Raw genomic sequence first — 27,159 nt, 5'->3', positions numbered from 1 at the left:
CCTGGACCGGAAACAAGCATCCTGGGACCGGTTTCAGATTCATAATCCTCATCAGCCAGGCTATCCTGAATCCAGTGGCCAGGTGAACAAGGGACTCACGTCTGAGCATACCCTGCCACACTTAGGGCGAACAAAGCGATACAAAAGGGGATGATGGACGGAGTGCTTGAACGGCTGGAATGCCAGAAACCAGTCCTCGGAAGCTTGTTTCTGGTCCAGGGAAGGCATGGCTTCGCAGTTCGGGCTGGACTGTTCCCATGAGGCACAGGGTCAGACTGATTTGCATATAGCCATGTCTGAACTGGGGTGGCAGAGTGGGCTAAAGAACAGTGATGGATCAAACCCAGATCTTTTGACTGGGTGTGAGTGTTTGATTGGTTCTGATGCTCCGTCCATCACCACCCCCTTTTGTACCGCTTTGGCCGCCATAAGTGTGGCAAGGTATGCTCAGACGTGAGTCCCTTGCTCACTTTGCCACTGGATTCAAGCAAGCCGGGCTGAAGACGGCTGAAATGCCAGAAACCGTTCCTCCGAAGCTTGTTTCTGGTCCAGGGAAGGCATGGCTTGGCAGTTCGGGCTGGACTGTTCCCATGAGGCACAGGGTCAGACTGATTTGCATATAGCCATGTCTGAACTGGGGTGGCAGAGTGGGCTAAAGAACGGTGATGGATCAAACCCAGATCTTTTGACTGGGTGTGAGTGTTTGATTGGTTCTGATGCTCCGTCCATCACCACCCCCTTTTGTACCGCTTTGGCCGCCATAAGTGTGGCAGGGTATGCTCAGACGTGAGTCCCTTGCTCACTTTGCCACTGGATTCAAGCAAGCCGGGCTGAAGATGGCTGGAATGCCAGAAACCGGTCCTCGGAAGCTTGTTTCTGGTCCAGGGAAGGCATGGCTTGGCAGTTCGGGCTGGACTGTTCCCATGAGGCACAGGGTCAGACTGATTTGCATATAGCCATGTCTGAACTGGGGTGGCAGAGTGGGCTAAAGAACGGTGATGGATCAAACCCAGATCTTTTAACTGGGTGTGAGTGTTAGATTGGTTCTGATGCTCCGTCCATCACCACCCCCTTTTGTACCACTTTGGCTGCCATAAGTGTGGCAGGGTATGCTCAGACGTGAGTCCCTTGCTCACTTTGCCACTGGATTCAAGCAAGCCGGGCTGAAGACGGCTGGAATGCCAGAAACCGGTCCTCGGACGCTTGTTTCTGGGCCAGGGAAGGCATGGCTTGGCAGTTCGGGCTGGACTGTTCCCATGAGGCACAGGGTCAGACTGATTTGCATATAGCCATGTCTGAACTGGGATGGCAGAGTGGGCTAAAGAACGGTGATGGAGCAAACCCAGATCTTTTGACTGGGTGTGAGTGTTTGATTGGTTCTGATGCTCCGTCCATCACCACCCCCTTTTGTACCGCTAATGAAATGCTTGTCATTTTCTACCCGTTTCAATTCCTAAAAGAGAACATCAGGGTTCTAGGGGAGAAGATTGGGCTCTGTTGAGTTCATTGTTTCACATGAGAGAGCATGGAAATTGTAAAGTGTTTCTTTAAGGACACAGCCTACCTACCGGTTTTAGATTGCAATCCTACAGCTGTTTATGAGCCATATGAGACCTCGTTGTTGCAGTACACTTGCGGCTAGAGGTGAAATTTCTGTGTGGTCTCTGGAAATGGAAGCTAGTAGTGTCTTCCTCTTTTTGGGTGTTCAATAGAGGTCCAGCAGTTGTCAAAATATCAGCAATATTTTTGCTCTATAGCCAGAGTAGTGGCTAGGTCCCTAATTCTACAGAATTGGAAGTCTGATAAGTCGCCTTCGATCCAGCACTGGCAAGAGTAGATGGCCAAGACATACATTTGGGAGGAAGCATACACCAAACATATAGAGTCTCTTCGTAGATTTCTAGTGACCTGGTCAGGATTTTCCAACAATGCATTTTAAAATGGAAGTCAACACTCACACCCCCAAAAGGGTCATAGAGCTAACCCATTATATAGACGGTATTTGACCAAGAGGGCATCTAACTTTTGTTTACTAAACTGCACTTTATCATTTTGGTTTTAATTGGATGTAAAACAAGATGCTGCTATCGAAATATTTAATAATGGTTATCTCTATTTCGTATATTTTAGTGATATTTGCACTCTATCATCGATCTTCTACTGTTAGCACCTTATTCCCTCCGTACTAGCACTTTACCGATGCATTCATGAATTAATTGTCCAAGTGGATATGTGCTGTAATTTCTTATATGTTGTTGATATTCCTTGATCCCACTCTTTGCACTTTATCTTCATTGCACTAGCACTTTATGGATGTATTCAGGAATCAACTGTTTTAATGTATATAAGATGTATTATGCAATTGTGTTGTCTTTTTCTTTTTGTTGTCGTTTTTCTTTCTGTTGGTAATCCACTCGATAAAAAAAAGAAAAAAACATTCTTCTCACACCAAGGGCACATCAAACATCCTCCTCATTCACAGGGCAGATTAGACAACCTTCTCACATTCAGGGTACCTTAAACATTCTCCTCACACACAGGCCAAGTCAAACATCCTCCTCACACACAGGTCAGCTCAAACCTCCTCCTCACACATAGGGCAGCTCAAACATCCTCCTGACACACAGAGCAGACCAAAGAGGAATGAAGAGAGGTGGAATGAGAGGGAGTTGGCTCAGGGTTGGTATTGAATCTCATTCTAAAACATACATTCTAGAGCTCACTTGTGGCAACTGTCCCAGCGTTTAAAATAGATTTATTTCTATCTCAATGTTCTGTTGTTTTTGCTTTTATTGCTGCTTCAAAGGACAGTGAATATGTTGTTGAGATAAAGCCAGGACCCTCTGTGAGGCAGTGGGATCAACGTTGGTTATAATAATTAATTATCTGTATTGTCCATTGACTAAATGGCTTCAGGATTGAAGTGCATTAGCAGAGTTGTACTGAGACCAAAACTTGATGCACTGCAGGACGGAGAGAAAGTAAAACTTAGTTTAGCTAGGGTTTTAACAAAATTGTTAAGAGTTTGTACTGCTCAGGATCAGGTCTGACAAGCTGCTAAATATAATTTTAATTTCTATAGCCACAAAATGTTACCACAATAAAGAATATGTGACTGAAAATGAAATTAGTTTTACTCTGAACTTATTGAGAATATAAATGTTGATTTATCTAAAGTTACAGTAACAACACTTTATTTTAAGATTCCAGTTCAGGAAGCTAAATGGTAAATGTAAAGACTGGAAATACGCAGTATATGGTTGTTGAGTAGGTTTATTAGTATAATCAACCCCTTCAGGCATCAAGGTCCTGCTCCTCCATCAACCAAGTCCAGATCTCTGCCACCTGGATTCTACATTCCAGAATCCAGTAAGCAAGGTGGAACATTTGCATATAAAGCAACACACACATTATTTAATATATTACAAGATATAACATATCTCCCTTCTTAAATTACAAAATTAAATTGAACTGGTAAATGAAACTAACTATATAAAAATTAAAATTAAGATGAAATTTGAATTATAAATGCTAATAGATTTGCATATGCTTTTGAATAGATTTGTATATGTTTCTGAATACTTTAGATAGTGCTCTGGTGCATGTATCAAAAGTTATGGCTGACTGAATAACTATATACAGTTTATGTACACTTTTAATCCTTCATCCAAACGGGCTTAGATTTAGGACGGACACATCTCCCCCTCACACTCGAATCCGCATCAAAAAGTTCTGTTGAATTAGATGTTGATTCGATACATCCTTGGCTACTAAGAAGTTTACATTCTAAATCATTGCATTTTGTTATACTCCTCATGTTCCATTTCTTCCCATCATTAAGTTTGACTATATTTCCTACAACATAAACAATTTGTTTAGGATCAGACCACTTGGAAGAACCGGGTTTTCTGTTCTCCATGCGCTGTGTACGTACCCAATCACCACTTTTTAAAGGTTTCATTGCAGTCTTCACTCTCACATTGTGCTTCTGAACATATTTTTCTTGATAATCTTGTACTTTACCAGATATTTTTGTGTCATCCCTGACTAATTTGTCATTATTTTTACACATCCAATTGGGTTTGACTTTGGAACCCGCTTCTCGTCCTTTTAAAAGACTGAAAGGAGATGTTCCTGTGGCTGAGTGCGGAGTGTTTCTATAAGACCATAACATGTTTTTTTACAGCTTCTTTGCAATTTTCACCATTGTTGTTAGCTAGTTGAATACATCCTTTCAAAACACGGTTAAACCTCTCTACTAAACCATTTTCCCTTGGATTGTAGACTGAGGTAGTGTTGTGTTTAATACCAACCATTTTGAGATAACCTGCAAATTCACTCACCACGAATTGTGGAACCATTATCAGATAGAATTATACTAGGATACCCTTCTCTTCGAAAAACTTCCTCCCAAAAATCAATTATGTTAGAAGCTTTGATGTCTTTTACAAAGGCTACTTCAGGCCATTTGGAATGAAAATCTACCAAGACTATGGCATATTTGTCTTCAATACCTTTTACATGAAATGGACCACATATGTCCATGGCAACCTTGTCCCACGGTTTGTCGGGAAAAATTGTTGCCGAAATTGTGGTTTCTTGTGACTTGTGAGACTTATCACTACACATGCATGCTACACAATTTCTAACACATCTTTCGATGTCCTTGTCCATGCCTATCCACCAAAAATCATTCCTAGCCCTCCTCTTCATGCTAGTCATTCCACTGTGCCCCTCATGTAATAAGTTTAACATCTTCTCTTTAAGGGAAAAAGGTACCACCAAACTGTGACCTCTCCTAAGAATACCGCTAACTATAGATAATTCTCCCCATATCATCTTGTAATCAGCCAAATCTGTTTTTACTAAGGTGGATGGATCTACACCTTCCTGCAATTTTTTAATTATGTGTTGCAAAGTGTCATCACCAGCGACAGCTTCTATCCACTCCTGTTCTTTTACTGCATTGTTGCATGAATCTTCAATGTTTGCTATTAACTACTCATCCTTGTCATTGTCTATACTTTCTACATCACTATTCAATGGCAGACGTGAAAGACAGTCAGCATTGATGTTCTTGTGACCTGGCACATACTTTATCTTGAAATTATATTCTTGTAATCTATAAGACCATTTTGCTATCCTAGGTGTGGCTTTTGAAGCTCCCTTGGTAGTGAATATATCAATTAAAGGTCTATGATCAGTCCATAACTCAAATGTAGTGCCCCAGATAAACGTCTTAAAGTGATCTACACCCCACCAACATGCTAAAGCTTCTTTTTCAATAACTGAATAAGATGGTAATAAAACTACTATGCTGGTCTTCTTCCCATAGTTTTCTTCCAAAGCTTTTAAGGCTTCAGAATAAACGTCTATGGATGTATCATTGGAACTAGTTTCACTGGTTTCACTACTTTCATCTACAGTATCAACCACAGAAGATACAACACGATTATTTACAGGTAAAGTTTTTAGTACTTTTCTTCCTTCCACCCCCAAATTGTGTTTGAGCAAAGCTAATTTCCTAGAGGGTAAAAACACATCTCCCCCTATAGCTTCTAAATAAGTTTCAAATGATTCAGACCAATCTTCCCAATTCATAGAAGGTGAAACAGGATTTTGAAGAAATTTGGGAGGAGGAATGACAGAAGAATTTACATCCATTGTAAATATTCTGGTTACTACTAATGTTCAGATTGTGTGAATTGTCAAACTTGCTGGAAGGTAAACAACAGTTCAATTATTGCTCAAATGTTATGTGTGTTTCCTGTGATATTTCAGTTCGTGTGTTTCCTGTGATATTTCAGATCGTCTGATAGTTAATTGAAAATATTTGCAGTATTGTGTATAAATTGTATATTTTCCGTTTTATGAATTGCAGTGTCAAAATTATTAATATCGCTTTATTGTAGACGCGATAAATCCTGAAACGACGTCTTCGTTTTTGTTCCGTGAAGTTATTTGTGTGTTGCTATGGTGACGTAAGATGGCCGCCGTGCGTCGGAATGCGTTGTTACGCGTTCAACGAGTGACGCTTATTGAAGCGTGAAGACGTAGAGATGCGCATCAGCTCAGCGACGGTGATATTGAACACTCTGAGGCGGGCGCGCAGCTTCTTTGAAAAGCAACACACTTTGAAAATCAATACGTACAACTGTAAGTGGACATCGCGTTTTAGGATGTAAAATGTTCAAAGCTTTTGCATCAATAGAGTAAATCGCCGAAAATGCTCAACGTTTCGGGCAGACCGCTCACACATTCTGAGGTTGTAGATTGAAGTTGACAAACGATATTTCAGTTAGAAGATCAAGGTGCACTCGTACTGTTCAGTCATGCAAGGTTGTAGAAAATAATATTGACGTATTCAAGGAGGGTGGAAATAAATTGTTCATATAAATAAATTTAGGTACCTTGTAGTTGAAGCAATTAGCCTGGGGGTTGAAAATTTTCAGTATAAGTTGAAAGTTCTCTTTTTTCTTTCATAAATTCATTTGTTTCCAGTAAAGTTCAGGCAAAGTTCACTGTTGATTTTTGATACTGCATCCCATCCTCGTGGCCACTGTAAAGACTGGAAATACGCAGTATATGGTTGTTGAGTAGGTTTATTAGTATAATCAACCCCTTCAGGCATCAAGGTCCTGCTCCTCCATCAACCAAGTCCAGATCTCAGCCACCTGGATTCTACATTCCAGAATCCAGTAAGCAAGGTGGAACATTTGCATATAAAGCAACACACACATTATTTAATATATTACAAGATATAACAGTAAAGGCGAGAGGTGAGTTTCAAAACTCTTTCCAGATGTAGACATGTAACTGTAAAAGATGACCCACAGTGATTTCAAGGCCACTGACCCCCATCCAAGGCCAGAGCTGAAAGAACTAGTCAGGAAGGAGAAATATACGGCCTTATTTCAGGGGCACCACTACATATTAGGTCGAAGTCGACAGTGCAGCTGTCTGGTTTGCTGAAGACATCTAGGGGACGTTCAAAAAGCTTCACTGGGAATGCATTCTGCCCATTGCTTACCAATGGCTTTGTGGTTTCCCATTTGGTTGCTTTCTATTTGCTGACTTTATTTGTTTTAGGCTATCAAGATTGAGTAGTCCATCCTGTGGAGTAGATCTGTTTAATGTATCCTTCCAAAAGCTTTCTCTCTTTAAATTGGTCTTTAAATTTTGTTCTTATGCTGTTATATTTGCTGAGGTCAAATGTCAGGGTCTGTCTTCCGAGGGAGCTCGGTGTTTACTTTTCGTTCTCGGACTTCAAAGCGAGAGGATTTTTATGTAACAATACTACTGGGTACACATGTGAGACAAAAGACTGTAGGATGTTATTGTTTCTAGCACACAACAAAATTTCAATGTCTGTAAATAAACTTTAAAAATATTTCAGAATATATCATAATTAGTAAAGCACAAAAGAAGCACTTTAAAAAAAAAAAAAAAAATTGAAGTGCTGAGGAAACATATTTTAATACTCAATACACTTGCTGATGCCATTTCCACACATTATAGTTTGTGTTGTATAGTTTTATCAGTAAAACTGTATATCTGTGCAAATGTAAAAGCCATTTCAATTGAAAATGTGCTGCATGTAATGGCAGTGTGCTATCACAAAATGCCACCTCATCTCTACACCAGTCCACAACACACTATGACACTGTACAGCCTTCTTTGCTACGCCACTTCACACCACTCCACTCTCGCCCACTTTACTCCATTCTATGCTACATCACTCCACGGTCCTCCACTCTACCACACTTCACAACCCCTCTACTTTATGACACAATACTCCACTCCACTCTATGCCACTTCCGGCCTCTCCACAACACTCTAGGTCACTTTACTCCACTCAATGCCACTCCAATCTACAACACTTGGTGCCACGTTACTCAACTCCACGATACAACACTTTACTCCACTCTCTGACACTTTACTTCAATCTGTGCTACCACTCTACACCCCTCCACTGTATGCCACTCTACTCCAATCTATGCCTTTCCACTCCACAACACCCAACTCCTTGACACTCTACCACACTACACTCTACAGCACTACACTGCGATACGCCACTCTATGAACTTCCACTCTACATCGGTCTACTCTACGATGCTCTACTTCACGCCCCTCCACTCTACGACAAAACACTCTACACTATTCTGTGCCACTCCACGAAACTCTTTGCCCCTCCATGGCACTTCACTCTATGCAACTCCATGTCACACCTACTCCACTCTATGACACTCTACCCCACTTCACTCTGAGCCCCCCCACAACACTCTACTCCACTCTACGTCACAACACTATGCCCCTCTACGTCCCTTCATGATATGCAACTTACACTACGCCAAAACACTCTATGCCACTCTACGCCACTGCACTTCATGCCTCCCCACTCTATGCCACAAACTTTAGCCATGCTGAACAGTAGCCATGCTAGTGTACAACATGGCTTAAACGCATTAGCAAAGCCAATTGCTCTTGCATAGGCGAGACCTATTGGCTTTGCCAATACTTGTTAGAACTGGTTTGTGGTTGAAGTATGGATTGCATCTGTTGCCAGTCACTGCAATGATATGGTGGCTCCTTTCTAAGGGGCAAACACGTTGTGCCCCTATTGCACATTAAATAATACGTTTTATATGAGTTAAGTCACCTTTACGTGACAGTGAGGCTCCAAATCAGTCTATATACTTCTTCAAAACTTACTTTGACCCCAGATGTTCTATATACTCTCCCACAGTCGTATGTGCCTTGTCTGCATTGTCATTGCCCTCCCTTTCACTCCCAGCTTCTGGAAGCCTCCATCCAGATTTAAGAGTTTCTGACTGTCAACATGAAAGATTTTTACTCACTTGCCCAAGTTCTAATGTACGTCCATTCTGAAAGTAAGAAGAAAATTGAGTAATTGTTAAGTCAAATCTAACAATGGTATTAGATTAAACAAAACTATTCATTAGTATTTATGAAACTTACCCCGTGCTGTAGGAAAAGTGGCTGTATAAAAAAAAAAATTATACATTAGATCTCAAATCATATCAGTCCATTCTTACTCGTTTTCCTATTTATTGATAATACACAACTGAAGGCCTGTCACCACAAGACACTCTTAGTTTAATTTAAATATAAAGCTGGTCAAGTGATATGAAAAAATTCTTATTCATCACCGGCCAAGTAATCTTTGGCTATTCATAACCATACGAGTGTCAAAGATTAATATGGTACTCACGTAACAAGACAGTCGCTCCACCATCACCCATCAACAAGTGTTCATAGGAAAAAAGTGTGGAAAAGAGAGTGAGCCCCTCACGGAAGAACCGCCAATCGGGTTTACCTGACTAGCAATTGTCAGTAATCCCAATTATCATCATCGGTGACTCACTCTCATAACAGTGGGAAAAGGAAACGAACAACAGAAAAAGACCAACAACATGTAACAGTGCTTTTTCTCAACATCAGCCCCACAATCTGCTGATTGTTGTTGTAGCCACGGGTTGACGTTTTTACCTTCGCTCCGCTCATGTGCACAATTAACACAGAAACAACACACACCCCCAGTGAGAACAAAAAACGTGAATCTCACACAGTTAAAAACGGAAGGATTCACTGGCCACTCTGAATTTATTCTGGGCTGTGTATCCTGCCAAGTTAAAAATGACTCACACCATATGCAATCTCAGGTGGGTCATCACTGCCAACATGTTTCGTTGCCAATACTTTCTGCAACTTCTTCAGGGCAGGGGGTTGCCCACTGTATATTAACAATTTTTACACACACCTGGGGTTAGCGACTTTCTCGCATACCTGCTACCCCTTTAAATGCCAGTATATTTGTGTCCAACAGGATCACGTATTAATTCTGGAAACCCGCTGTCGTCAGGTTTTCCGTATACCATCACCGGTACTGCGTGACTTCAACCTATTTATTGAAACAACCCTTCTACCGCCACCTAATCTCACCCTTCCCTCCACCGGGTACTCTTCAAACTATAATGCTATGTACCCCTCATTCCTCCCTCTTATCCATCCCTCACGCACTAGCTTTCAGTGAGCATTAGTGATTTATCATATCATTTCCAAAGGAATGGTGAAGGCCGGAAGTTACTGCATTTTCAAATTCTCACAGTACAAGGTGAGGAGTAGTTAATACAAGCATCAGCCAATGTACCCGGGGGAGGGGGATTGTCAAGATGCACTCACTTTTTATTTGTAAATAACCATACGAGCAATCGCACTGGGGTGGTTTCTCAATTTTTTCTTGGGGTTGACTAATCCGATTATACCTTGTTGATTCAGAGTAGATAGACTACTAATTGCATACCTGTGGTTACTAATCAGATGACTTGATAGACATTGGTCTCATATTAACAGGTCGGAATCATCACTACAAGATAATACGACATAGCCAGCTTCACTGCCCGATTTCCAGATAGATTGTCACTTCTATGGTTTTATAATTAAAGCTCTTTTTATCCTTTTCTCTGACACAGAATACTCAACGAATTTTCAAATGTTCCTCACAACATGGAGTAGTGACAAGTGAAAAAAGGAATTAAGCCAAAAGCAAGTACCGCTTCAGCTAAGCAGATACATCTATGTATTTATCTGGAAATAGTTATCTAAGTTGTGGTAGCTTTGAAACTTTCAATTTTAGTTTGTTATTATTGTCACATTTTTTGTTCTTTAATGAGGTAATATTTCTAGCATATACATATGCTAAATGATCTTTTCATATATAAAGCTCCTTGCTTTAAGATATTTTGGTTTTCGCTTTTCCTCCGTATTTATCCATGAAGAGGTTTTTTTCTTATTGGATGTACTCACATTTATGTTTTTGTCCTTTGAAAAAGGGTGTTTCTACCACAATTTTTCAACACTTTTACAAAAAAAGGAAAACGATAGGGATTGGCGTTTTAATAAATTGCCATACATAATGCCATATACAATTTTATTAAGGTTTCAATAAACACACATTGTGAGCGCTTACCCTATACAAATCCCACAAACACATTAAGGTAGTTGTTGGACTGGGTCCTCCATGCAGGGTCACCCCCAAACCTTTTGCCTTCACCCCTCATGTTTTCTGAACCCATTTTTGTTGGCTTTTAGGACTCTGTGCACTTTACCAGTGCTATCCAGTGCTAAAATGCTTGTGCTCTCTCCTTTAAAGATGGTAACACTGGCTTTCACCCAACTGGCTCATTTAATTTACTTACAAGTCCTTAGCAAAGGGGTACTCACTGTACTCCAAGGCTGTACATTAAATGCTCTTAGTGTGCTTTCAGCACTTGTTGTGCCACCCTCAATATAATGGGGGATGCTTGTGATTGAGCGCGACTATGAATAGAAGAAACCCAGCAATGTGGGTCAAATGTCTTTGTGGCAAAAGAGAGGACCTGGTACATTTTATGCTGCTCTGAAAAGTTTATGATCAGGCCACGCCAAATAAGATAATTAAGGTCTTATGTAGAGAGTAGCTTGACAACACAGCATACTCTTTTTGCTAAGTGATCTCATGGGCTATGTAACGAAAGCAACTGGCCAGTATTCAATACTAAGCTGGGATATTCGTGAAAAACACTAGGTTGCCTAACTAGTCGGCTTAGTGTAAAGGCAAGCTCACCAGCTTAAATGCCTTGTAGCCCGACGACTTTTTAACATGGTTTTATTCTCTTAAGTATTTTATCGATATGGAATGGTATAATATGTTTTTACCATACAGCATTTTTTTGGGGTAGCTATTGAACTATAAAGTGTGATTTATATATTTGTATGTGTGGAAGGCAGCCATGTTTTGTACTGTGGGCCGAAAGCAATGTAATTAATTCTTGGTGCCACCCACTTAAGTAGACCTTTAAAACATGTCTCAGTTGAACCATTTCGACCTGTTCAATAAACGTTTGCTAGGTCTTCCTTTTTATTACCTAAAAGTCAATCCTAGGGTAGGCTCTAAACAGTCCATGGGCATGGTGCATTATATTTAAAAGGTTGGACATGCTCTTTTAAATTTAATAAGTCCTGGTAGTTAAAAGCATTTAAATTTGTTACATTTTTACACTTAATAAGTGCTAACCTTTGATTGGGAACAGGTAGGAAAGTCAAGTTTGGTTTCTAATGAATTGTAATTTAAAACCCTCTCTAATGGTACAGTTGGAGTTTAGGTCACAATTCTGAATGACTGGACCTGCTCCATTCATCTCAGGCTCCCTGATGTGACTTCAAGAGTCAGCTGACTGACCTCTTGTTTAGAGCTACTGGGACATAACAAGCTTCAGAGGCCTCCCTGCAAATGCCTGCGAATGAAAAGCTGACCTGCTGTACTGGACCTGCTGACCTCTGCAAGAGCAAGACACCGATCACCAAGAGGTGCCTCCAGGTCCTGAGGCCTTGTGAACTTGAGTCTTCACACTACACAGATCGCCAGCGCCGACTGGTAACACAAGATTAGCACTTTGCATTACAGCACCGAAAGTCCGAGGTGACCGCCACTCAAAGCTCCAAACAGCACCCGTCCTCAACTCCTGACAGGATGCTCTTGCTACAGTGACATCCATTCACAATGCTTTCCCTGCTCCTCGAGGCCTTCGCAACCGTGGACTGGAATCTTCGCATCGGACATTGAGGAGATAACTTTTTTCAGCTGGACTAACATGAACCCAATATCTGTCACGCACTCCATTGCGGATGGCCTCAGTTTGTGCCTTTTCCATGGTCTCACATTACCAGATTACCGCTAGTGGTGCTTTGTGCTTTTAAACGCTACTTACCTAAATATTTGAAACAGCATATCTTCGGTTCTACTGATTGGATTTGTGTAGTTATAGTGTGAAATAATGTACTAAATTTTACTCTATTTTTCAGAATTGGTGTGGGATTTTTCTTGTGCTATGTTTTCACTTTATTACTGTTTGAGTGCTACAAAAATACTTTACAAATTGCCTGTAAATTAAGCTTGGCTGGTTTTGTGCCAAGCTACCAGAGGGTTAAGCACCAGTTAATTTTGTGACTTTTTGTATTTCACCCTGACAAGGATTGTGGATGTTGCTAAAATAGGGGTTCACCCTCCTCAGCCAATTAGCCAATTACTCAATCCCTCACAGTAGCGGAAACAGAAGTCCTGGAGTTACTACTTTAAAATCAAATTACCTGTTCCATCTTTTTTATGTTTAAAAATAAATGCAGACAGGGTAACAGATTCATTTTTCCTCTGTATATGTATAACAGGAAAACAGGAAGCTTCCAGCGGGTGGAAGTTTGGGGATATTTAGCATACAGCAGACCTCACACAGTGCGGTTGACTTGGTGGCAGCATCACCTCCACTGAATCAGTTGCCACACTGACCTCCACTGAATCAGTTGCCACACTGAAGTGTTCTTCAGTTCTCGTCAGTTTTTTTCTCTACGCCAGGGAAGTCTGGAAGCAGTAGCAGGTCAGTCATCCGAAACAGAGGATCTTTTTTTCAGGAAAAACACACTAATGTCTTACAAAATGAGAGATCTTATTATTTGTTGAGGACCATCATGGTTCACATGGATTAACAGGAGAGCAGATGCAGCTTTGAAGTTCTGCCTTAAATCTGATGATTTTTTGTTGTTTGCTATATAATAAAACTATAATTAAAAAAAACCTGATGATTTTTAGATGCCATGGACACCAGTATGTGCTGAAGTGGAAAGCTTTTCCAACAATGAGGCTATTTGCAGTTCTGCTCTGACATCTAAATGAGGCTGTCAGTAATTAAACAGCCTTTAGATATGTTCCAGTTTTCCTATCTTTAAATAAAGCATTGGAAACTTCTCATGTACCTTTTCTCTGGATGTAGCTTGTACCCAATCAATGCAGCATCATCATCGTATGGCCCCTGCAGAAAACAGCTGCATGAAGGCTTTCTCAGCTTGAACAAGCCATGAAATGTGAAGGACATGGTGTGCTGTTACCAAATGCTATAGGATTATACCCACCAAGAGACACAAAGCACTCTCTCATCAGTTTTGCTGTTGACATTCATAAACCAATATTCATGTATGAGATATATATTCTTGACACTAGTTTCTGAGCTCCAGAATAAACATTACCCCAGGACTGGAGAATGCAGACTGATCTGCCAATCATACTAGCTTGGGTAAGTGATCTTCATGACAGCTCTGTCTAGCTATATGAGATCCTGTAACACATCCCTATTCCTTTTTACGTTCTTAAATCAATCTGCAATAGTTTTAATCTAACGTCTGATTATTAAGGTTATCCACGTTATCCACTTATCATACCGGGTTTTAATTATTTTACATTATTGTAATTTTATGAAGTCCCTGACAGGTAACATTAAAAGTAAGATTTAAAAGATCCAAATTCAGATACTACTGAAGGGATATCAAACCTTAGACCAATAACTAAACAATTATGCCAGCAAGCATGTGATTTTATTAACTCCCAGGGAACAACTCTTGCAAAATACAAGAGATTCCTAGAGCACATAGTTATAAGTGCCCAATGAATTTAGGCAACAACAGCACATAACTAGTTTAAAATCCCAAGTGTATACATCTACACCCCTGTAATTCCTGACTTCACGAGTGCTACATCTCCCAGTACATGGATATTAGTCACATTCACCAGGTTTGATGTATCTGCATTCTAAACGTAAGAAAAGAAGAGAGGGTATGTGAAATTAGATAAAGAAAATAGAATACATGATAATGTTTTATATGCTTTATCAAACTTACCCAGTTCTGCAGGAAACGTTTCTGTATTAAAAAAAAGAGAATTGTAGCTTAGAACACAAATTATCAGGCTTATAGCTTTTTCAATATATCTTACACCTTTTAATGTAAGGTTCAATTATGATTTAGATGTTTAGATGTTCAATCTATAAGTCTCCCCTAAGTGGGTATAGTTTGATGCGTGGACAGTAGGTGTTCCCATTAAAGATGCCCCTATAGGGTATAGCTATTTTGTGATTTGCAAAAGACATGCAGATTTGTACTTCTGTAAAAATCCTCTCATATGTACAAAGCCAACAGCAAAATTTCCAAAAATGAAACCAAGCATCTTTTATAACCCGTTGCTGCTGGTAAGCCAATAAAACGAGCGTGAGCAGGGGCAGACAAGGTATTTACTTCCTCTATTGGTTGTGGGCTGTTGAGTCTGTTCAATTAAAGTGCAAGACATACAGTTTGGCTGGCACACAAAAGCACTCTACTACTTTGCGTCTCAATTGGACTACTTTAATAATCTCCAGTATAATGGGCGCCTCAAGCATGTTAATTCAATAAACACACTGGGTTTTTTCCATAAATATAATGGGTTTTGGTAAAAGGTATCTGCCACATAACATTGGTAATACTATTGGGGTTAATAAAGGAGCAATAAAAACCGTCTGACAACAAAAACAATATCACAATTTGGATTTCCTTATGTGGAAAAGTGTTGAGCTCAAAGACTATCAAAACAGTACTGTTGGCAACCAGAGGACATTGTTGACCCACAGCTGACCGACTCTGGAAAAACAACATAACCTTAAAGCTAATGATTATGATGAAGCTGAGTCTTCAATAAGCTTAGCCCCATATGTAATATCTACTCTACAATAGACCAGAATCAATCTTTAATATTTTTTTTGTGAAATGGAAATGAATAGTCATTGAAGCTAGATTAGTCTCTCACAGTAATGCCCTCACAGATCAACACACTAATGATTCTAATTGTTTAAGTGTGATATTGGCTGCTTGGTTTGGGTGCTACTGGACTGAAAGGATGACACACAGCAGCAAAATTTACATTATGGCATTTATTTGGAGAGCCAGGCAGGAGGTAAGTGAAACCAAAGGGGATGATGGACGGAGTGTTGAACATTGCAAGCACTCACCCCCAGTCAACTGATCTGTGTTTAATCCATCATCATTCTTTAGCTCGCTCCGCCACCCCAGTTCAGACATGGCATATGCAAATCACTCTGACCCTGTGCCTCAGCCAGCCCGAACTGCATACGGCCATGTCTTCCCTGGACTGGAAACAAGCATCCTGGGAACTGTTTCTGGCTAATCAGCCGTCATCAGCCAGGCTAGCTTGAATCTAGTGGCAAAGTGAGCAAGGGACCAACGTCTGAGCATACCCTGCCAACTTAGGGCGAACAAAGCAAAACCAAAGGGGATAATGGACGGAGTGTTGAACATTGCAAGCACTCACCCCCAGTCAACTGATCTGGGTATAATCCATCATCATTCTTTAGCTCACTCCGCCACCCTGTTCAGACATTGCCATATGCAAATCAGTCTGACCCTGTGCCTCATGGGAACAGTCCAGCCCAGTTCAGACATAGCCGTATGCAAATCACTCTGACCCTGTGCCTCATGGGAACAGTCCAGCCCGAACTGCCAAGCCGTGTCTTCCCTGGACCGGAAACAAGCATCCTGGGAACGGTTTCTGACTAATCAGCCGTCATCAGCCAGGCTAGCTTGAATCCAGTGGCAAAGTGAGCTAGGGACCCACATCTGAGCATACCCTGCCAACTAAGGGCGCACAAAGCAAAACCAAAGGCGATGATGGACAGAGTGTTGAACATTGCAAGCACTCACCCCCAGTCAACTGATCTGGGTTTAATCCATCATCATTCTTTAGCTCATTCCGCCACCCCAGTTCAGACATGGCCATATACAAATCGGTCTGACCCTGTGCCTCAAGGGACCCACGTCTGAGCATAGCCTGAAACCGGTCCTAGGATGCTTGTTTTCAGTCCAGGGAGGACCTAGCCTAGCAGTTCGGGCTGTACTGTTCTCAGTGGGCACAAGGTCAAGACTGATTTGTATATGGCTCGGTCCAAACTGGAATGGCATGGTGTGCAAAAAAACGATGGATTTAGACCCAGATCTCTGTACTGGGGTGAATGTATGACATTGTTCTGCATTCTGTCTATCAATTGTTCTTTTTGCAGGAGGTAAGTGACAGCCAGCACCTCACAACTTCTTCCTTTCTGAACCCCCTTCAGAAACAACTGCACGCCGGGAGGAGCCACGCGCTTGTCTAAGATGACCGCGTAGGAACTCGGCTCCTCCGTGCCCGACCCCCAGCCCTGATATCCTGAAATAAATCCTGAAATTGGAGCGCACCACTCGATATCAGAAAGAAAGCGACGCTCGAGACTGCAACTCCGGCCCTCCGGCAACATCCGGTGCCGGAGCCACAACATCGTGAAATTCCGGCCTGTACGGGGCCTGGAGCCGGGGACTCGGGTCGGTGTCGAGGCCGGAGTGAAGTGGAACAACAGTGGGCCGCGGATCGGAAATCCCCGGCCCGCCCTACTTCTCGAGAGAAACTACTGTGAAGTCTTGAAGACGGAGGGGACGAGTTGGGGCGTCTTGGTGGACCCCCCCTCTGCGCATAGTCCCTGGAGTGGCAGACAAAGACCCGTGAAACTGAGCCAGTGCTGGAGCAGTTTGGAGGGAGAAGAGTGCGAGGTGATCCTGAGGGGTGCCCGGGGGTGTGCTGGGGCAGTGGGTGGAAGGCTCCCCCCCTCCCTCTCGCCTACATGCTATAGAGGTGGGGACACACCGCGAGCCCTGGAGGGCTGGTTCCGGTGCCCCAGCGGCCAAACAGCTTGCCGGGCAATCGCCGATTGAACCCGCTGTGGATACCGGGGTCCCCGAGTGTGTGGGGTTGATGGCCGCCCCCCGAGGCTACTCCTTGGCCAAGGGGGGACTGCGGAGCTAGTGGGTGAGCAGCGAGGGTGCAGCGCAGAGACAGTAAGCAGAGGCCTGGCCCAGGCACTGTTGTTGGGGGGCCCAGGAGAGGAGCACCTCCTCCACAGAGAGGTGCTCACCAGTCAGCCGCCTGACTTGAGAAGAGCTGGTATCTGGGCCCCCAGGGGCACCAGTTCCTTCGCGGACCGGATAGTGCTGAGCACTGTGGCAGTTGTGATCTTGCAGTGCTGAGGTGGTGCGTTGTGTCCTCCGGCCTGGACCCTGGGAGGGAAGAAGAGACGCAGATAGCCATCGTGTTTGAAGCGGGCCGCAACACTCCGTAACGCAGTTGGAGAGGGGTACGGGACCGGCGTGCCCGGGAAACGAATTCCAGATGGCCACCAAACAGGATGCAGACAGGCACTAGCCCAGGATATCCAAGGGGACAAGACAGGTCCAGTCAAACAAATTGGACCGCTACACGATGCTAAGAGGTTCCCCTACAGATCCGAGGCATCCTCTGCCGACGGGGGGGGGTCGACTCCTCGGGCCCACTGCCTGACCCGTCACTTCATGATGTCATGGCTGTAATAGACTGGGTCAAATCGTCCCTGGGTCAGAAAATGGGATCGCTGGACAATAAGCTAGACACCGTCACCATTGAAGTTAACCTTATCCAAGCAGACCTCACTGAATTAAACAAGAGGGTTAAATCGCTTGATATAAAGACTGCTAGCTTGACTGATGACGTGGCGGAGCTCCAACAGGAAGTGCGGGAGCTCAAAACCTCTCGCAAAGCGACTGAACGTAAGCTAGATGAGTATGAAGGGAGAGCCCGACGCAACAACGTTCGCATACTGGGGGTGCCCGAGAAGTCTGAGGGCCCGGACCTGTTTGTCGAGGAACTTATCTTTACCCACCTCAAGCCCAAGGGTCTGGGTAACTTCTTTACCATAGAGCGGGCACACAGTGTGCCTGGTGCGCCGCCACGGCCAATGATTGCCAGGGTACTAAACTTCGGGGACAGAGACATAATCCTGCAGGCAGCTCGCCTGGGACCCCCTCTGCAGTACGAGAATGCCACCATTTCGTTCTTCGCTGACTTCACTCAAATAGTGCAGACACAACGCCGGAACGTCCTAGCGGTCAAAAAGAAACTTCGGGACAAAGGGATCAAATATGCAATGATGTTCCCGGCGTGCCTGATGGTGGAGATTGACGGGAGAGCTTGGTTCTTTGATAATCCGGAGGTGGCATCGGACTGGATCGACAGCCATCCCCCTGGTGGCTCCAGGAAGCGTGGCTGAGACGGAGAGGAAGCACCACAGGAGCAGGAATGAGAGCAGTTGCACAGCGACTGGGACTAATGTACATTGTCAGGTATTGGGGTAGCGACCCAATAGCTGGGCTGGATACAATGGGGCTAGTAGATAGCTGGTGGGCGCGTAACCAAGGCGGCGTGCAATACACACATGTATCCTGTGCACATCACAGCCTGTCCAGGATAGACTACGCACTGGTCCCAGTCGCTCAGGCACACGCCTTTCGGGAGGTGCGACATTTAGGTAGGGGCATCTTGGATCATTCTCCACTTTGGCTCCAAATGGAAGTTGACCAGGTCAATGCAAGCAGGATAGCCCCTATCAACCCATGGCACTTGAGGGAACCTAACACAAAGAAAAACAAAGTTGTAGCCACAGACAGGTACTTCCATGAAAAACAAGGGCACTGTAGATTTGGCGGCAATCTTGTGGGAGGCGTATAAAACGGTTATTTGGGGAGAGGTGGTATCTCTGATCGCAGGGAAAAAGAAGGAACGGCAGGCTGACCTGGAAAAGGCGGAAGAGGAAGTTCTAAAATTAGAAAGGGAGGTATCTCAAACGGTAACCCCTGTCGGTCTTCACAGTCTGAAACTACGGCAAGATGAGTTCAGGGCTAGGGTGCAGAATGAAGAGACTCCGAGCAGATTATATGAGCATGGTGACAAGGCAGGTAAACTGATTGCATGGCTCGAACAGAGGGATTGGGTGTCGAGGCCTCAGGTCCAGCGACTTCCACTTGGGCACGGGCACCAGACAGGGATGTCCCCTGTCCCTGCTCCTTTTCGCCCTGGCCTTGGACCCATTGGCGGCCTGGGTCCGACAGGATCGTTCGATACGTGCTATGCGGTGGACAATGGAGTGGGAGGATAAAATCTCACTCTACGAAGATGATATCCTGCTTTACCTCACAAACCCGAGGGGATCCCTAATCTGTTTCTTAGACGTTTTGGCTGTTTTTGGGAAGTACTCAGGCTTCGCGATAAACTGGTCCAAATCGGTACTATATGTTCTTTGAAACGACCCGCCAGTGGTCCCAGACTCTTGCTCGATACAGATTGCGCCCGTAGGATATAGGTACCTTGGTATCTATATCACGCTTGACCCGAAGCTCCGCTACACTTACAACCTGGACCCTCCTCCGACGCGATTTAGAGGTGACATGGTGCATTGGAAGGCTCTGTCGCTCTCCCTGTTAGGGAGAGCGGTGCTTTTTAAAATGATGGCTTTGCCCCGTTTTTTATACGCGTCCTACTTTCGGGAAATCGAGGCCCTCCAGAGGCAGCTACTCTGGGACGGTAAACCTCGTATAGCATTCTCCAAACTTACCCTTCCCTGGCATGATGGGGGAATAGGACTGCCGGATATAAGGAAATATTACTGGACCTCCCAATTGGCAGCAGCGAACCAGGTGATATATGGACCCCCCAGATGGCCCCGGGTATGCAATGGACCGCTGGCAGCTACCAGGGGGAGACTATACTAGAGCGCTGTATGCCAGACCTCGCAGGTTTCCACTCACGGGACCCATGCACATGCCGTCCAGGTATGGCAGGGGCTTACAGACACCTCAGATGGGAGGGAATGCTCACACTTGCCACCCGCTTTGGAACTCAGAGAGGTTGGGAAGTTTATGGAAGTCCAAGGGATTTAATAAGTGGGACCTTATAGGGATCACACATATAAAATATGTTTGGGGGAAGGAACTATAGAAACATTTGACTCCCTTAGGCGGCAGTATCAATTGAACGACTATATTTCAGATATCTCCAAATCCATCACGCGTTACTCACACACATTCTTAGCGGCACTACACTCCCTGATGACTCTCCCCTTGAAGACAGAATACTGGACGGGCATCTCCCCGAGAAAACCATCTCTCTGATATACAAGAAACTTATAAATAACATGGAGGACCCATTAGTCATAATAAGGCGACGCTGGAACGAGGATGGTTTTAAGTTAGATGATGAGGACTGGCAGGAGGCGGTTTCCTCCCTGCCGGTGGTGGCGATTCAGATGAGGCTTAGACTGGTGCAACTCAAGATACTACACAGGTCCTATGTAACCGGGCCCTGTCTGGTCGGTATGGGCCGCTTGGAGAGCGGAGAATGCAAGAAGGGATGTGGGGAACTGGGGACATTCACCCATATACTGTGGCACTGTTGTAGCGTACAAGCGTATTGGGGAGAGGTTCATCGTACGCTGCGAGCGGTCCTGGCTATACCATTGCAGCCAGAGGCCCGCAGATGGATTCTGTACGTCTGGGAACCTACGAACCTGGACGCATACAAAAAGCAATGGGTAACATTGGCCTTCATGATAGCGAAGCATAATATCGCCCAATTGTGGGGAGCCAGCCAGCCGCCCCGGATTGAGAAATGGATGGAGGACTTAGACTGGTGTATGTTTAGGGAGAGGTCAGTCTATTCTGCCAGGGGATGCCCAGGGAAGTGGGGTAGGGTCTGGGAGGCCTGGAAAAAATACAGCAGTGATATCTGTGATGCACCGGCACGTCAAGAAGAATCGGACGCACACAAACCCCCTTGATCCATCGACTGTCGTAACTGCATGATATTTTTAATGTATGGAATGTCATTGAAAACCTTGAAATAGTCATGAATATGTCACCTGATGTGTCTTTTTGTTACTTTTATTGTTTAGTAAAAAGAATTGAAAAAAAAAAGAAACAACTGCACACTAAGGGTCCACGTTGCATGGAACCTTGAGGTGCTAAACTGAACACATCCCTCCCCTTTCAATAATAAATATTAAACAGAAACCACGAAGAAAACAAGTAAAACATACTCACTAGCAAGGGTGAGAGAACAGAGAAAACTAAGGGAGTAAACACTAAACACATTAATGTAAAATAGATAGCATACCCGGGATTATCTAACAATATACTCTCTAAATCGGTCCGGAAAATACCTGGAAACAATTGAACATGAGGGGTGAGGCAACCCTGCATAACATGAAGTTTGTAAACTACAATCATCAGTGGACATTCCCGTGTAATAAGGCACAACATCAACCTTGTCATGCCAATCAACACCAAAGCAAACTTGTATACCTCAACAGGGACTTCTAACGGGTAACCAATGTCAAAAACTAACTTCATCAAGGGAGACAAGTCAGATTCCACAGGAATTACTGGTGAGTGTTTTGAGACGTGACCCATGGCTCAGAACACATGTTTCACAGTCATGTACAACGGTCTCCACATGCTTGTCGATGATTGGCCACCAAAATTATTTTCTTACTCTCCTCTTTATTACTTGAATTCCCATGTCATGTGCCCTTCATCAGCTATCAGCCATCATCAAGACTCTTGTACTGTAAACACTCAGTACTAATAGTTGTTCGATTCTCCATACTAAACCTTCTTCACATGTCAACTCATCTGCTACTTGAAAGTAGGGACCAAATTCCATACTCCCACTTGTAGCATCTGGCCAATTACCACTAAACCAATTCTTCACCTGAGACAAAACAGTTTCAAGTTCAAGAGCATCCCTCTGTTCTTGCTCAGATATTACACTATTCGTCACGACAAGCACTTGATGCATGTTACACACAACTATTTAATCTTCCATTTTAGACTCAGCTTCATTATTTATTGACATTCTGGAGAGGTGATCTGCTGTCACGTTCTTTCTGCCTGTCACATACTCCATGCGATATTGACACTCTTGTAAACAGTATTGCCCTTTGGCAACTCCTTACGTTGCGCTACCACTGCCTTTGGTATTAAATGAAGCCAATAGGGGTTTGTGGTCAGTGCAGAATAATAATAACAGGACCTCAAACAAATGTTCTGAAATGCTGAGTACCCCACCATAACAGCATTGCATCCTTCTCACAGGTAGGATAGGTTAAGTCTGACCTATGTAATGCTCTAGAGGCAAACACAATCACTTCTTGTCTAATATCTTTCCTTTTCTGTAATATAGCTCCCAACCCATCATTACTGGCATCTGTGATGATGATGTTGTGAATTAGAAGGGTCAATAGGCTTTAAAGGCATAGCTCCAGCAATATCTGACTTAATTGTATCCACTGCACATTGGAACTCTTCACACCAAACCTACAGATTCCCCCTTTTAAGTAAATCTGTTATGGTTCCATTATTTTCTGAACATTTGGAATAATATTCCACTAAACCTAAATATAATTTTTATTATTAGCACTTGTATTGCGCAACGAATCATCCCCAAAGGGATCTCTTGCGCCTTAGCTGCACACTACCGGTAACTTATGACAATATGGCAGTTAAAACATCCATGTTTTAAGCTGCTTCTTAAACTGCACCAACGTTGTGCAGGCTCGGATCTCATCTGGTAGTCTGTTCCAGTGGAAGGGAGCAAGATGAGAGAATGCATGCCCACCCATTTTGATTTTACTGATTTTGCAGGGGTAGAGCAGTTTTCGATTACTCAATCTAAGTTGGCGTATAGGAACAGAAGGAATTAACTTCTTCCTTAGGTATGCATGGAGAAGTGTGGCTCAGGGGTTAGAGGCGGCAGACCCGGAATCTGAGGTCGGTCCTGGACCAGGGTTCAATTCCCCGCCCCGGCGGGTCTTGGGCTAAAAATTCCACGGACTCGATAATTCTCGTCCCGGTGCCTCCTCGACTCACGGGTTCACACTCTGTGACTCTGGGCAACAGCTTGCTTAATCTCCACAACGGCCCCTCGTGGCGGGATGCCTGACTTTCACCTTGTGGATACCCTGCTATCTCACAGGGGAATATCAGGAAGGGTTCCCTAAGCAAGCGCCGGGAAACCCACTGCGGGTAGCTGTGCGCTATATAAGCTCAACTACATTTACATTTACATTTATGCCGGGCCCATCCCTTGCAGTGCTTTAAACACAAAAGTCAGGAGCTTAAACACTGCTCTTCCTAATGGGCAGCCAGTGCAATGTTTGCAGAAGAGGTAGTGACGAGGTACGAACCGGTTACTTGAGAGCCAGCCGTGCTGCTGTGTTTTGCACAACTTGCAGCCTTGATGATAGATCCTCCCTCAGTCCTACTAGTAGTACGTTTCCATAGTCTAGTCTAGGAACTAGCAGTGCCTGTATTAAGGTCAAGTCAAAAGATACTTTATTTCGGCCTACAAGACCTTAAAAGCACATTTGAAACAATTACAAATTCATTACAGTTTATCGATGTACATTTTTTTGTATACTCATAAGAAAATATAAGAAAATCTAAAAAGTTAAAAAGATAAAATATTGAATAGCTTGGTAGGCATTAAGTATCTGGATCATAAAATGGAAAGTCAAATGTATTAAGAGATAAAACTAATTAAAATGCGGTGTCCGGGTCTTGGAAAGTGCAGAGGGTGGGCAGTTTAAACTTGTACTTTCTGTGCAACGAGCACACCACATTGAGAACAAGTAAAGGGAGACAGAATAAACAATTGGCATGCCGGTATCATATTTTAGGATTCTGTAGACCTGTAGGTAATGGGAAGTTCCAAGGTTCCTACAAAGCTGTCTTAACCAACGAGCCCTTATAGCCTTATACGTAGGGCAGAAAAACAACACATGCAAGTCGGTCTCCGCGCAGTTATTGCAAGATGGACAATCTTTCGTCAGACTACCCCCCCCACTTATAGGTAACAGCACCATGCCTGAACTGCATGTAGAGTTTTTTAGCTAGGGAGGGATGTATGTCATCAATGCTAGTTTCTAGAAGGTATAGGAATTTGACATCTAGAAAGGAAGTAGTAAGTGTTCCTGTCCTGGGGCCCCTCTGGATTAAATTGCGATGATGATCCTTAAAGTTTTTTATCAGGACTTTTCTTGGTGTTACCGAAGAGCTTTCTTCCGGGCTATCCCATAGGTCTCCCATTCCAATGGTTACAAAGGAGTTCTTAATATAGGTGAGCCAAGAAATTTTGCTTGCCCCCCTGAGATTGGCCACCTCCCTCAATTCCTCCTTATACGTGGATAACTCTGCGGAACTCCATAGGAGGTGACAGTAAAGTAGGGGTATGAGCGCTACCTCCTGTGCCATTGGGCTCACGCCCAGGTCCATTCGGAGCAGAGTTAAGTGGTGCTATTGGGAAGACCCACCAGCTGCCAGTAAAGTAGGGGTCTGAGCGCTACCTCCTGTGCCATTGGGCTCACGCCCAGGTCCATTCGGAGCAGAGTTAAGTGGTGCTATTGGGAATACCCACCCTCCTGTCTAAGGAATGAGTTTTCGATCTTTACAAGTTGTTCGGTTGGCCTATTGCCCCATAATTCAGCTCCGTACATGGCAGCCCCTCTAACCTGCGCCTTATAGATTTCCAACACTGGCCCCAGCATCTTACATACACACTTCCTCTTCTGTTTCTCAATGCCCCCGGACGTTTGCGTCAGCTTGAGACAAACCTTCCTGATTTGATCACCCCACTCCATTTTCTGATTGAGGGTTAGGCCCAAATAATCACAGGCAGAGACTTTCTCTAAAACTTCCCCGGCTAGTTGTGGATTGGGACGCTTTGAGTGGCCTGCATTGAACATTATATATTTTGTTTTCTGGGTGTTTATTTCCAGGCCCCTGTTCTTGCAGAATAGAAAAAAATATCCAGTGCCCTTTGAATACCTATCGGTGACTTTGACAGCAGGAGGGTGTCATCTGCGAACATCAAGGCAGGTACCTCGAGGCCCGCTAGTTTTGGAGCGTCAATGTCCCCTCCTGCTGCCAATTCTCCCACTAGGCCATTTATAAAGAGACAAAAAAGGGTTGGGGCTAGGACACACCCCTGTCTTACGCCTCTCTCTGTGGTTATACGATCGGTGAGATCTCCATTCTTTCCAAATCTAATTGGGGCATAGTTGTTCGCATGCAATCTTTTCAGGATCTCGCATAAGTACGGAGGCTCCCCTAAATCAGATAGGATAGCCCATCATTTTTCTCTAGGGAACCAGATCAAAGGCCTTTCTGGCCTCTAGGGGGAATCGACCGAAAGAACTTCCTCAGCATCCACATTATGCCAAAGCATGTACCTGAGACTGTCTTCACGTGATCCACCAGAGACAGTTTATTATCAATCATAATTCCCTGGTTCCTTGCCTGCTTTTTTGGACTGGGTGCCTCCCCAAGTTCCACAGGTCACCAGTCCGCCGACCAGTAGCTGGCTATTATGGACCCAACCTGGATGACCCACTTCCGCTCCGAGAGATGCTGGCAGAGTTATTCGTTTTTTAGGATTCATTAATTCTCGCCGGAGATTTTATTCTGGTGCTAGATCCCCTGTTGGACAGAACTTACAAGAATAGGTCACCACATAATTGCAAGATGAGATCTCTCCTAACAAGTGAAATGCAGCAAATGGGATGGGTAGATGTATGGCGGAAGAGAATGGGAAATAAAAGGGGGTATACATTCCATAGTAAACAATATGGCCACAGATCTAGGCTAGATTTTTTCTTGATTAGTAGGGAGCTGTTAGGCTGGGTGATAGACTCTAAACACTTAGGAGGTCACTTATCAGATCATTCGCCAGTTTCGCTAGTACTGAAACTATCTACTATGCAGGGTACTAAAAGATGGACCCTAGACCGAACTATTTTTTTAGAGGATGAAGTTGTACAAAAGTTGATAGGAGAGACAGAGAGCTTTTTCGTGTAGAATTTAGAAACTTCTCCAATTGAAATGGTATGGGATGCATACAAGGCATTTCTGAGGGATCTCTCAGCCCAGAGGCTCACGCTTCAGGGGGATATTCAGGAGGATTTGTTATCATATAAGTTAGAACTAGCGGGGGTGCTAAATACAAGGTTGAGGAAAAGGTGGGAGGCCAGTAAGCTAGCCCACTTTGAATATGGAGAATCTAGTAGTAAGCTCCGAGCCTGGAAAACCAAACAGGATCTAAGCAAAAACATTATAAAAGAAGTTTTATGTAAGACCTCTGGAAAATTTTGGGAGAATCCCATAGATATTGAAGAAGTTTTTTACAAACACTTTGAACAGGTTTACAAGGAAGATCTAACTCCACAAGACAACTTGATTCAATCATGGCTGGATCAATACTCTCCGAATAAACTCAATGAGGAAAAATTCTATAATCTAAACAAAACGATTCGTTTAAGTGAGATAACCAAGGCAATCGAGGTTGGGAAAAAGGGCAAAGCACCGGGACCCGACGGGCTGCCAGCCGAGCTGTAT

At 43.7% G+C, this 27,159-nt stretch overlaps 1 pseudogene; it reads right to left on the bottom strand.

The window, feature by feature from the left end:
- LOC144753955 (E3 ubiquitin-protein ligase TRIM39-like) overlaps window positions 1–27,159 on the bottom strand; it is a 487,783-nt pseudogene that overhangs the window by 177,704 nt on the left and 282,920 nt on the right.

The sequence above is a fragment of the Lissotriton helveticus genome, chromosome 5_1, assembly GCF_964261635.1.
Source record: "Lissotriton helveticus chromosome 5_1, aLisHel1.1, whole genome shotgun sequence".
NCBI classification, from domain to species: Eukaryota; Metazoa; Chordata; class Amphibia; order Caudata; family Salamandridae; genus Lissotriton; species Lissotriton helveticus.
This window is presented reverse-complemented; position numbering and strand designations above follow the sequence as displayed.